This window comes from Bidens hawaiensis, unplaced genomic scaffold (assembly GCF_021521415.1).
Source record: "Bidens hawaiensis isolate Kalapana, Puna unplaced genomic scaffold, B.hawaiensis_p1.1 tig00419403_1, whole genome shotgun sequence".
Taxonomy (NCBI): domain Eukaryota; kingdom Viridiplantae; phylum Streptophyta; class Magnoliopsida; order Asterales; family Asteraceae; genus Bidens; species Bidens hawaiensis.
The window spans coordinates 773,991-786,580 of record NW_027504850.1 but is presented as its reverse complement, the minus strand read 5'-3'; positions in this window follow the sequence as shown (position 1 = coordinate 786,580).

Genomic DNA, 12,590 nt, shown 5'->3' with positions numbered 1-12,590 from the left:
TAACCACCATGGCTCTGATACCATGTTAATTATGCTACCATTTACATATATTATAAGTTATTAACTATGCATACAGGTTTTAAGTTTTTTAAATGTGTCTGTGTTTTTTTATATGAGCCTTGCAAAAGTTGGCTCTCTCTTTCAAATTGTTTAAATTGACCTTAACTTTTAACATTTTAAAAACAAAGGATAACATATTCAATCTAACAATCTATCTGAACAAAATTGTGCCGAAACCAGGTTGAGCTAACATTTACTGGAATTTAACTTGTTTGAGCTTGGTTCGGCTCGGGTTGTGAATAACCCAAACTTGTAACTGATTCAATTTTAACCTTTTGACGTGTTAATATAATGAAAAAAAAAAGGATTTTCATCTAAAATTGCTTTTCGCATATTAGCTTCTTGTTAAACCAAATTCATCGAAAGGGTACTTTTTAATTGTATAAGGTTAAAAAATGGATATACTAGATAAACCCTAATATAAAATTTTATCAGAAACTAAATTTTCGATATAAATTCATGAGTTGATAATTACAAAATTTTGATTTGTTTAGACAATTAACATCTTTGATCTAACAGTCTCTAAAGTTCTTATTGTTCTTATTGATGCACTTATACTTCGTTACCAACAAGGTAAGGTTTTGAAAAAGAAAAACTTATTAAAACAAATTGCGGTGTCATCGATGGAAATATTTTGTCAAGGAAACCCCTCGGTATGATGCATACCGTCAAAATGAAGGTTTCACTCCCGATCAATCTTATGGTAATTGTTTCGGACAGATCAGTCGTTGAAAACCGGCCACTTCCCAAAAAACACACCTCCATGCATAAACAATGAAATTTCCAAAGGAATTAGAAATGATTACTGATTTGTGTCGATAACATTTCCGAGGAATATCCGTCGGAAATTCCGTCAGTAATGTTACCTATAAGTACCAATCATATAGTAGAAACTCTCGGTATTTCAAAACATGGAATATCGATGGTTGGTTGGGCATGTAGCCTTATATCAATGGAAATACGGATAGTAATGTTGAAAATGGTGGTCTCAAAATTAGTACAACTTGTAAATATGTGGTTTGCCCATTTATTTATGGATTATTCAAATAGAAAATAAATTCATTTGGAACTGTTTGTTAGCCTCTTAATGATTGATTCTATTAAAAAACTATATTTGAATCAGCCAACATTAAGGTAATGTTTGGTATGATGGAATAAAAGGTGTAATGGAATGAATCATATCAAGGGAATGAATTAAGTCATGTTTGATTGTCATGTGTTCATGAAATGGGTTATTTCTTAAGGAATAAAACTCTTTTCATTTATAGGATTTTCATTCCTTTAAGAAGAGGTGTTTTTTTTTCATTTCCTTCAAGAAATGGAATAAACCAAAAATAATAATAACAATAATCTTGATTATTTTTATTATATCAATATTATATTATAATTATCTATTTATATTATAGTTATTGTATATTATTAATATTATTATAATAATATATTATTATTAGTTTGTATATTATAATATAGCTATTATTATATAAGAATTACTATTATATGTAAATTTTGAGAAGTTAACATTTCACAACGTACATATGTGATTCAACGTTTTTACAAGTATGTTTATTTGGTTAAATAATCTCGTCGTAAGCCGCGTGTCTTAATAACTAGTTATTATGAATAATAATATTATTAATTATTATTATTATTCAATGTTTTTTACGAGTATGTTTATTAGTATTATTTACTAATAATAATATTCACTAATGATAATAATTATTATCATTGGTGAATAATCATTTCATTCCTATATGTTAACCAAACATGACAATGGAATGGTAATAATTCATTTCAAACCTTTGCCCATTCCATTACCACGTTCATTCCATTCCTTCATTCATTCCATTACCTCATACCAAACAGACCCTAAATGTGTTTGGTTCACCAGAAGAACACCTCTAAATTGGTCAGGAGTCCTTTTACGCATTAAGCTTTAAAATGACACTTAATGAAAATTTTACTCCTTTGTCCGTTAACATGTGTTCATAGCCTTCAGCATGCCCACTCACGCACCGCCTCCTCAACACACCACCACATCAACAAACCCAATACTAACTCAGCAATTACTGGCTCGAAGTTTCTTAACAATTTAGACATCTTACTGATGCTGCATTTATTGGTGCAGAGAGGTTGCCAAACAACCCATAGTGTTGTATAAACGTTTGATTATCACAACTGCAAATCTAATGTAACTTATTTGTAATATTTTGAGATGCAATGTAATTTGATATATATAGTTGTTAAAAACCTTTTTTGAAAATACAAAATATAACGATACAATGCCAAACATCTTATGATACAGTTTAAATGCAGTAAAAACTACTAAAATTGCAACCATCATGATGATAATCGTCAACTTAAACGTTTATAAAAAAGGTCAGGTTAAAGGTAACCTCCATGTTGCTTGTCATACCCCCCCCCCCACCCGCGGTGGAAAAACCAACTTTCATATCAACCATCGAAATTATATAATTAACAGATAAGCAGAGAATTAAGGATTTCAGACTCTTTTCTTACAATGATGCGTTTTCTTTTTATGATTTCGGATTAAGGGTTTAGAGTTACGGGTTTCGGGTTTAGGGCTTATGTTGTAAAAGCTATATCATAATATATATATATACACATACACATATATAGGTATTGGATCATTTCAGAAGTTTTTTTTTACAGCGAGAAGTGCGAGGAGTGAAGGTGTAACTCCATTAATCCTTAATTTCATTCTTTTTCTTATGTGTAGGTGTATTGTGTAGGTGCATATGTAGGTGTGTAGGTACGTATGTTTGTATATGTGTATGTATGTTTGTAGGTAGGTTTGAATGTGTAATTAAGACATAAATACAACCAACCTACATGTATGTATGTAACATCATATGAAATGGAATGAAATTATGGATTAATGGAGTTATGCATTCACTTCTCGCACTTCTCGCTGTAATATCACTTCTCGCAAGATCCATATATATATATATATATATATATATATATATATATGGGTGGGATCTAGAGAGAACTCCTCTTAAAGAGATAACTAGTATACTAATAAAGAATTATTTTTAACTATTTAGAAAATAAAAATTGGGATTTTTTTTTTCTTTCCTTCTTCTAATAAGATGATGTTGATACTAAAAAAAACAAAAAAAAAACAACAAACTTGTCGGTGTAGTGCATATGCGCACTAATGCCTATTTGCATATATACACTAGTGTTTTATTACATATAATACAACACAATTGCACTATACAATACACACTGTTGAATATATGCTAATACAACACTAATAATTGTATGCAATACAAACTATCGCATATATGTAATACAACACTAATGCACATATGCACTATATAGATTTTTTTTTATTTTTGTATATAATATAACACTATTGCATATATACAATACAAACAATTGCATATATGCTAATCAACACTATTGCGCATTTAAAAATACACACTAGTGCACATATGCATTAAGAAAAAAGTCGACGTATTGCATATATGCATTACAACGGGTTTTTTTTATATTTTTTTGTGGTGAATAATAACAACATATAAGAAGGATGAAAGAAAAAAATATTTAAAAATATTTTTTTTAATTAAATTAAAAATACTTTATTATTAGTTCTCTAGTTCTCTCTCTAAAAAGGAGTACTCTCTTGATCATTTCCTTATATATATATATATATATATATATATGAGTATCATTACAGAACTGTTAAATTATTTAAGAACTTGAAGGAACTTTTGAAAATTAACGTTTTTATAAAAAAATTTGTATGCTAGTGTTATTTGAGTGTAGTTTTATCATTTTGTATATCTATATTTACGATTACAATTTTAAAAATTAATTTTTATACATATCCATGTTTTGTTTTACACCTCTGTAAATTTGTTAGTACATAAATTTTACATATATGTAAACTTGTGATTAATATATGTAATCAAAATTTTTTGTATAAAAATATGATAAAACTACTCTTAAACAATGTTAATATATAAAAATAATTAAAAAACTGTTTGTTGTTTAGAGTTCCTAAAAGTTTTTAACTTTATTAGAGTTCTTAAATGATACCAACCATATATATATATATATATATATATATATATAATCTAATATCAACAAATAATATGAAATACAAATTATAAAAAAAGAAAAACTAAATGTTTGAATTGTATTTCATAAATACTTGAAGGGAGAGGTATGTTTAGTAAAACTAAAGCAAAAGGTACGTTTAACAGCACCCTTAGACTATCTCCAACAGATTTTAGTTCAAACCAGCCACATCACTGCCACATCAGCTTTCTTAAAAACCACATTTTTTACTCCAACAATACACTTTTCTCAAACCATCTTTACATTTCCACATCATCACTTACTTTTACATTTATTTTAAATAAGAATTTCACAAAACTATAAAATATTTAATTTTATAAATTTTATTTAAATAAATAGCAATATAATAAAAATTTAGTAAAAATAGATTAACAAAAATATAACAAATAGATAAAAATAATTACATAATTTAAAATGACAATTACTTTAACAAAATAAAAGAGATATAATTTGAAACTTTTGCCTAATAATAAAACCTATGGATTATTATTATTCTTAACCGCCCACAAATGTTCCAGTAAATCATTCCGAAGTACATGATGGGCTTCATTGTTTTGTAAATCCCTAAACCGTTCTATGCACTTCTTGTAATGTTTAAGCTTACTGTAACCTTTTTCTAGGACTTCTTGTATGTGTCTTTTATTCAAATTGAGCGTTGTAAAATAGATAATAAAATCGTTAATATATTTAACCGTTTAATAGGCCTTACCTAAGAAATACACAAACAAAAAAATATATCATTTTTGAAATATATATAAAAAATATATATATGTGTATAATATTTTAATATATTTTATAAATATAAATATGGGTATATATATATATATATATATATATATATGAAATATGTAATGTTTGGGGCCCATAATAAATGGTTTGGAAATTCAAACCTCAAACCTTGATTTTTGGTTTGAACCAACCACTCCAATGGTTTAGGTGGTTTTTGAGTTGGTTTGAACCAAGACAAACCAACCATTGGAGATGATCTTAAAAACGTGTAACTTGTAGTTCCATTTTTTTATTTATTTATTTATTTCTAAACCCATAAAACAAGCACAAGTTTTAATTAACATCTTATGGTTCATTATTTAAGTAACTTAGATGCTAGCACAAGACAATAAAGATAAGAAAAGTGGTTCTCAATCATTCACAGGTGTAATCCAGATGATACAGATAGTTTATAATATAATTCCAAGTCAGACAATATATATTGACACGTAAGCTCAGCTCCATCTAAAGGAATGTTTGATCAACATTTTTTTTTTGTGAAGATAAACTTCATTCATCAAAACAAAGTAAATACAAGTCCTCAAATCAAAAACCGCATGCAAAATCAAAAATTACATTAAAATATATAGGGAATCATACTAATCCTTCCAATCTATACATTTAAATTTAAATCTATTTCTAATCCAAAAAAACAAACTGGCTTTAATCTTCGTGACAACATCCACCACTTTAGCAGACCAACTTCTCAATCATTGTCTTTTTAAACAAGGGAATATTTCTCAAATTAGTCATTTTCATCAAAATAGTCATTTTTATCAACACTTTTTTAAATTACTAGTGGTTTTGGAAAAAAATTTAATGGTCACATTATTCCGTTGAATAAGACAGAAACAATAACTGACCCGACAAATGGACTAAGATGTTGACACGTACTCAAATTTTCACGAGGATCCGACATTTTCTTAATCTGTTCGACGGATTCGTGTTCTAGGCGACGTAATACAAAACAGTTGGAGCCGACGATTCATTTTATGTTTCCATCAAATCCAACGGTTTAATTTGTCCTCGAACCCTAGATTATTAATTCGGGGGGTTCTTTATTATGAGTTATAGAGTGAAATTGAACACTATGGTTGTGCTCTTCTAAAAAAACTAAACGATTTATACTATGGATTTGTTTGATTTTGTATAGAAATATGAAAGATGGAAATAAGGGTTGGTTATGGAGGTCCAGGTTTTGAGAGGTAGAAAATGAAGAATTTCGTCATATCCATTGAAAATTCCGCCGGATCCGACTGTTCTTTAACGAATTCCTTGGTCCATTTTATGTTGAGATGTGACGCAATTTTAAAGGTCCACGAATTTGTGTTGTAATTCTATATCCGATGAAACATTGACTATTTGGAGTATTTTTTTAAAACGGTTAAAAGTGAAAAGTATCGTTCGAAAATGTCTATTTAAAAATTTTCCTTCTAAATATTACTACACCAACTTCTATCACAAAACTCATTGATTTAATTAGAAAAACACCACGTAACATATCAAGATACTTTGTCAAATGCTTATCAATTTTGATATGATGATGCCCTCTTAAAAACATTTTGTAACAAACATTTTTCCAATTTGAGACCGAGGTTTCCTTTTTTTTTTTTTACTTTTTTTTTTTGAGCTTAAGTGTTGCTTGAGACCCCAAAATAAAAAAATTATGTTATCTGATTTCAATAATTTCCAGACTATCAGAAAACATTTCTTCACTTGGATTACTCCCGACCAACATGTCAAAATTAGAATTATTAAAATCTCCCAAAATATGTTGAAATCCGCTTATATGTACAACCTTTTAAATTATTATCTTTAAAACAAGTTTAGATAATTATTTTTTATAATAACTTTTATTAACTCGAATGGTTTCAACATGTTTTACAACCTGTTCGGTAACTTCATCATATCATAATGATCTTTAGAACAAGATTATTTTAAGCAGTTTAATCTCGTTGTCTCAATCTGCTACAAAAATACACCCTTTTTACTTCGACAAACTACATTGCTTTTGAAGTTGAACCATTTTCATCTCAGTGCGGTCAAACGTTGCGACAACTTGAACAAATGAACTACATGCAACACACACATATATATAGACACATACACGCATAATGCATGTGTGCATCATATAAATATAATTATGTATAATGTATATTGGGGGCATTTGATAATAGTTCGAATATATATAAACCATGGATAGAGGGTTTCATGAGCTTGTACCAAAAAGCAAGTACATGCATGGGATTACTGAAGAAACACTAAATGATCCCGACAGATTACGGATAATCTTAGGGTTAAGTAGATGTTTCCCACGAGGGTTAGGTCCGACAAAGGTGGTTATTCTTCTTGACCTGCAAAACAGACACCGTGAGCTCGTCACTGAGAAGGAGGGGGGGTTCCTCCTTGTGACCACCCTCCGGCGTGAGAATCAGACTAGATTGCTCTGAATATAAGTGTATATTGAGAGAAATAGCTAGAGAGAAGATAAGATAAGATGATACCGTTCCAAGGTGTTTGAGTATTTATAGCCGAAGGTAGGTTTCCAAGCAGGTACGGCCAGCTGTATAATATTCCTTTTCCACCAACTACGGGCTATGTACGTGCCACGATGGGAGTTGGTGGGTAGGCAGCGGCTGATAGTGACATTTTGTACTGGAGCGTGCTCCTCCTCGTACTATTGTCGGTGAGCTGTCACCCTGTGATTGGTTCATGGGCTGCTTTGGTCAGATCTTGTCTATTTTGTCCATACCTTGGCAGGTATAGTACAAAAGATCTTTCAGAAGCGTACGGACTAGCTCTTTTGGGTGGGAATATTCCCGCCCTGCTCATTCCTTCAGGTGACATTACTGAAGTATTGAGTTAGTGCCTTATGCGTGTAGCCTTACTGTTAGTGCGGGTGGCCTTCCTTCTTGGCTTGTACCCACAACTGCGGGGACAGGCGGGGTACTGTACCAAGGGAGGCTTTCCTGCGGGAACAGCTGGCCTACTGCGTGTAAGGTCTTCATCTCTCTGAGCATGGTGGGTCCTGCGGAACCAGCTGGTCCTTGCGCAGACGTACCTCTTCAAGGTGTGTCTTGCGGGTCCAACTGGGCTTTGCGGGGACCTACCTCTTCAAGTCCCCCCAGTCCATTGTTCTTCTCATGAATTGTTAATGAGGTGAACTTTTGGACTTTATGCGAGGGGTTTTAAAGAGGGGTTTTTTGTTTTTTAAGGTTTTTCGTGGGGATTCTTCCCGCAGTTTTCCCAATATCACTTGCAGAAATTCCCGACTTTTCTGCCTGATCTTTGGTCATGATGCGGGTAGATGTTTAATCTCTTCGCAAGTCGGGAGCGTTGAGTTTCACTTGTATAGATTCTTCACGAGGTTTTGGTTGTTTTGGACATAGTGATCAGTTATGTTAAACCACCAATTCCACCTTGAAGCTTCAAACAATCTAGTTCTCAACGTTCCCGCCATGCGGAGATGTTATTTCTCTTTCCGCAAGCATGACCCATAAGATCCTTCTTGGTTTCAATTCCCTGCCAGTGCTAAGTATGTGAAGGGTTTCACCTTGACACTGTACCCGCACTTGTCTTACGGTTTCTTGCTTTCCAAGGTAAGGGGGTATATTCCCTCTTATTTTTGAATCTTTTTGAATCTTTTTGAAATTCGAAGGGTTGGTGAAAAGATAAGGACAGTCCAGACGGCTGAAGTGACGTTAGCGTCTTCTGACGGTTTCAGGACGTGCAGGAAGTTATGACGACGTGACAGTATATGGTCATTCCAGACGCTTTTTCAGGCGCGTGGGCGCGAGTTTTCAGGCGCGTGGGTGCGGGTTTTATGACATGCGTCCTTTTGACAGCTGTTGCCAGCTTGCTTTTTCCACGTGTCGCCGTTTCATTGCACCTGCGCTTTCTCTCTCTTCCGCATTAACTTCATCGCATTCATTGCGATGGGTATATAAAGGGGGGAGAGGGTGCATCTCAATTCATACCTTCGCTTCACTCTTCTTCTTCTAAACGATTTCCGGCGAATACTCTAACTTTTCTGTCGAGCATTCTCCTGAAATCGTTCTCTTTCATACCTAAAAGATGTCTTCTATTCATGATCTCGAGGTTACTGTCGAGGAGTCCATTGCATACCTCGAGAACCCGACGTCCACGTCTGATAAGGACGATAAGAGTACTGCTGGCGAATGCCAGTGTACTCTTTCTGTCGATTTGTATCACTATATCGTCAAGAAGTTCATGCTCGAGCCTTACGAGCCTGAGTTTCCAGAGCCCCACCAGACGGTGTATGATGCCCCTAAGGGCAAGATAGGGGTTTATGCCTCATTCTTCATATATGGGAATCTCAGATTCCTATTAATGAAGTTTGTGTACCGTGTTCTGGAGAAACACGGTGTACACTTGACGGAGGTGCACCCGATGGCGATCGCTAAGGTTCGCCATTTTGAATGGGTGTGCCACATTCTGGGCATCGAGACCCGCGTCGACCGCCTGATGACCTTCTACTCCTGGAGGTGCATCCAGGGCTGGTATACATTGGTCACTCGGATCAAGGGTTTGAAGATCTGCGCTACCGAGCGCAGTCTTCGGTCTTGGAAGCGAGAGTTTTTCTATATCTCTGCTCGCGTCGTCCCCATCGCGATGACGTTCAAGAACGGGAGGGCGCTCCCTAACCTTCACGCCTCCAATTACCAGGAGGCGGAATGGTTCGCCAAGATCTCCCAGATCCAGACTCCGGTTTACCGCTTCGCGGAGTCTGGGATGGTGATGCTCGGCATGAGCCGCGTGTGGAAGGATGCCGGGTCTGGGGAGCCGCTAGTACCCATCGTCCTCGAATACGGTTTGAGCTCTATTCCTTACGGTATGCTCCATTTTTTGTGTTGTTTTAGGGTTTTTCTACTAACACTTGTCTTTTCTTATTTCAGAGGGGAACGACTTGCAATCACTCCTGTATCCGCGGGAGACTGGTGGTCCCGCGCGGTTGGGTACTCGTTATCTTGACGAGAACGAGTTGCCCATCTTGGAGCAAACTGCGGATAGGTTCGTCGAAGTCTATCCGGCAGGTCATGAGATCCTGAGCGCCACTCGACCAGGTATTAAATCCTTCAACCCTCGTCCCCTTCATGCTCAAACTTCTGCCGGAATTCCTCTGATTTTGTCATCTTCCGATGAGGAATCCGCAGATGGGCCCTTCTTTGCGAGGAAGAAGAAGGCTGCTGGCGGGAAGGGCAAGGCGAAGGCCGCTTCCATCGTCGACCTGGGGAATCAGTCGGATTCCGATACTGAGAGTGAGGAGGCGGCGGGGGACCTTGGTAGTGGCGAGACCATTGTCTCGGAGGTTGAGACGGTTGTCACCGAGCAACCAAGCGTTGCGATGGTGGCTGGCGTGAAGAGGCCAGTTCCAACGGGTTCGTCTCCGCCCGTCAGATCTTTCAAGATAAAGAAAACCCGTAAGTATACTTTTTGTTTACCTTTTCCACATTTCTTTCCGCCGTTGTTTTTAATATTTTGTTGTCTTCACGCAGGAGTGGATGTATCCGCATTCCAGAGCGGTGCGGGAGGAAGCAGTTCCGGACCCATGACGATAGGTTTGGTCAACCTATCCGAGGCGATGACCCAGGCGGCTGCGCCTGCTTCCGGTGCTGGTTCAGTTGCTCATACCGTTGAGTCAACTGTTCCAGTTGTGACATCATCTCCGCCGGCCGTCAGTGCCATTTTTACTGGATCATTCACTGAGCCGGCGGTGATTTTTTCTGCAAACTCCGCAGCAGCGACCACGGTTGTGAGTTCATCTCCAATGAGTTCACCTCCGATGGTTTCTACCACGGTGGCTTCCACCATGCCTCCTCCGGCTTCATCGACTACCTCGTCGATGGCCGGTTCCTCAGGTATGTTCAGGGTTGAGACTTCTAGCCAATCTTTGCCTCCTTCCCATCTCCTTGACCTCTTGGATGGATATCCTTTAGGTTCGGGTGATGGGTTTGGCGGTTACCGGCCTGTTATAGATCCTACAGGTGCGTGGGGTTATTTTGGCCTATTATCCCTTTTGTCATTTTTTCCTAACTGTTTTTTGTTTTTGCAGTTTCGGATTCCAGTGAAGTGTACGCTCCACGGTGGAATATCCGCCGGGGAACGAACATCCGAACGGCTGCGGACTGCGTCGAGTGGGCGAGTCATGCCGCCCCAAGCGGTGCGTTGGGGGAGGCAATGGCCAGCTACCAGGAGGGTAGGCTGTCCAATGAGCTCTGAATCCTCCTTGCCCGGATGCAGCCGCGCGTCGAGCTACTCTGTCGTGAAAACGATAAGTTAAAGACGGCGCGTAGCCTGGAAGTGGCTCAGGCGCGAGCATTGCGGGAGGAGAACAAGAGACTTGCTGCCGCCGCAGCGGAGAAGGAGAAGGCCTACAAGGACCTTGAGGTCGAGGTCCAGGCCAGGCATGAGGCCCGCTCCAAGGCTACCCAAGCTGTCAACGAGCAGCTTAGGTTGGCCAAGGAGACTGCGCGTAACGCGATCGAGAGGGCCACCAAAGCTGAAGCCATTGCTGAGCCTCTGCGCGCCGAGAATGAGGAGCTTAAAGCCAAACTAGAGAAGCTTCAGCAGGCTCATGATGCTTTGGCCCTAGAAGACGCCAAGAAGCTCCAAGAGCTCCTAGATCAGAAGGGTATGCTTGATCGCACTGAGCGTAAGCTTAAAGGCGTTGAAGAGGCTGCGGCTATGGATGTGTTGCTTGCCAACCTCAACAGAAATGAAGCCGAACGCGCCCGCGATCAAGCTCAAGCTACCCTTCAGGAGGCTCTGACAAATAAAGAGTGGCTTCTGCGAGAAGCGTTGCCTCAGGTACGCATAGCTTCATGATTTCTTTACGCTTTCCTTTATACTTAGAAAAAGTTTTTGATATATATATATATATATATATATATATATATTGTAGGTTGTGCATCGGATCTTCACGAACACATCTTATGATGATGCCATGAGCGCAGCCCTCAACGCTTCTCATGAGGATGGGGAGAAAGCTGGTTTCCTGCTTGGTCTAGGATTTGCTGAGAAGGGCATCCCACCTTCCAACTTTCCTCTACACTATGTGGACACTGAAGCTGCCTACGACCAAGCAGTGAACCAGTATGCTGCCTTCCCGCATCCGGTGGTGGAGAAGGTGAACGAGATTGCTGCTGCTGATGACGGGCTATCTGTTCTCAAGGCTTTCCTTGAATTGCCACGGCCAACTGATGTTGCGGGTTCAAGCGGGTTTGGAGGGAGTGGTCCTGAAGCTTGAACTTTGAGATCCCTTCCAACCGTTAGGATAGATTTATAAATTTGTAGGCGGGTAGATACCTAGCCATTCTTGTAATGTTTGAATTTTTATGAAATATAAATGTTTTGTTAACGCTTTGCCTTGTAAACATTATATGTTTTGCTCATGCATATTTCAGTTTAACTTAGCAATTTTCTAAGTGTTTTGAATAAGTTAACCTTTTAACGCGTGATTGATTATAGGCTAATGTTCATTTTCCGCTATCATGATTGTGCGGGTAGGACCGTCACTTTCACTTAGCAGGATGACCAAACTTCACCTATATCTGATCAGCGTGAAGGTTTTCCTCATCTTTTCCTTAGAAATTTTATACCGTTTTTTGTGTTTATGCGGGTTTTGCCGCTTTCCA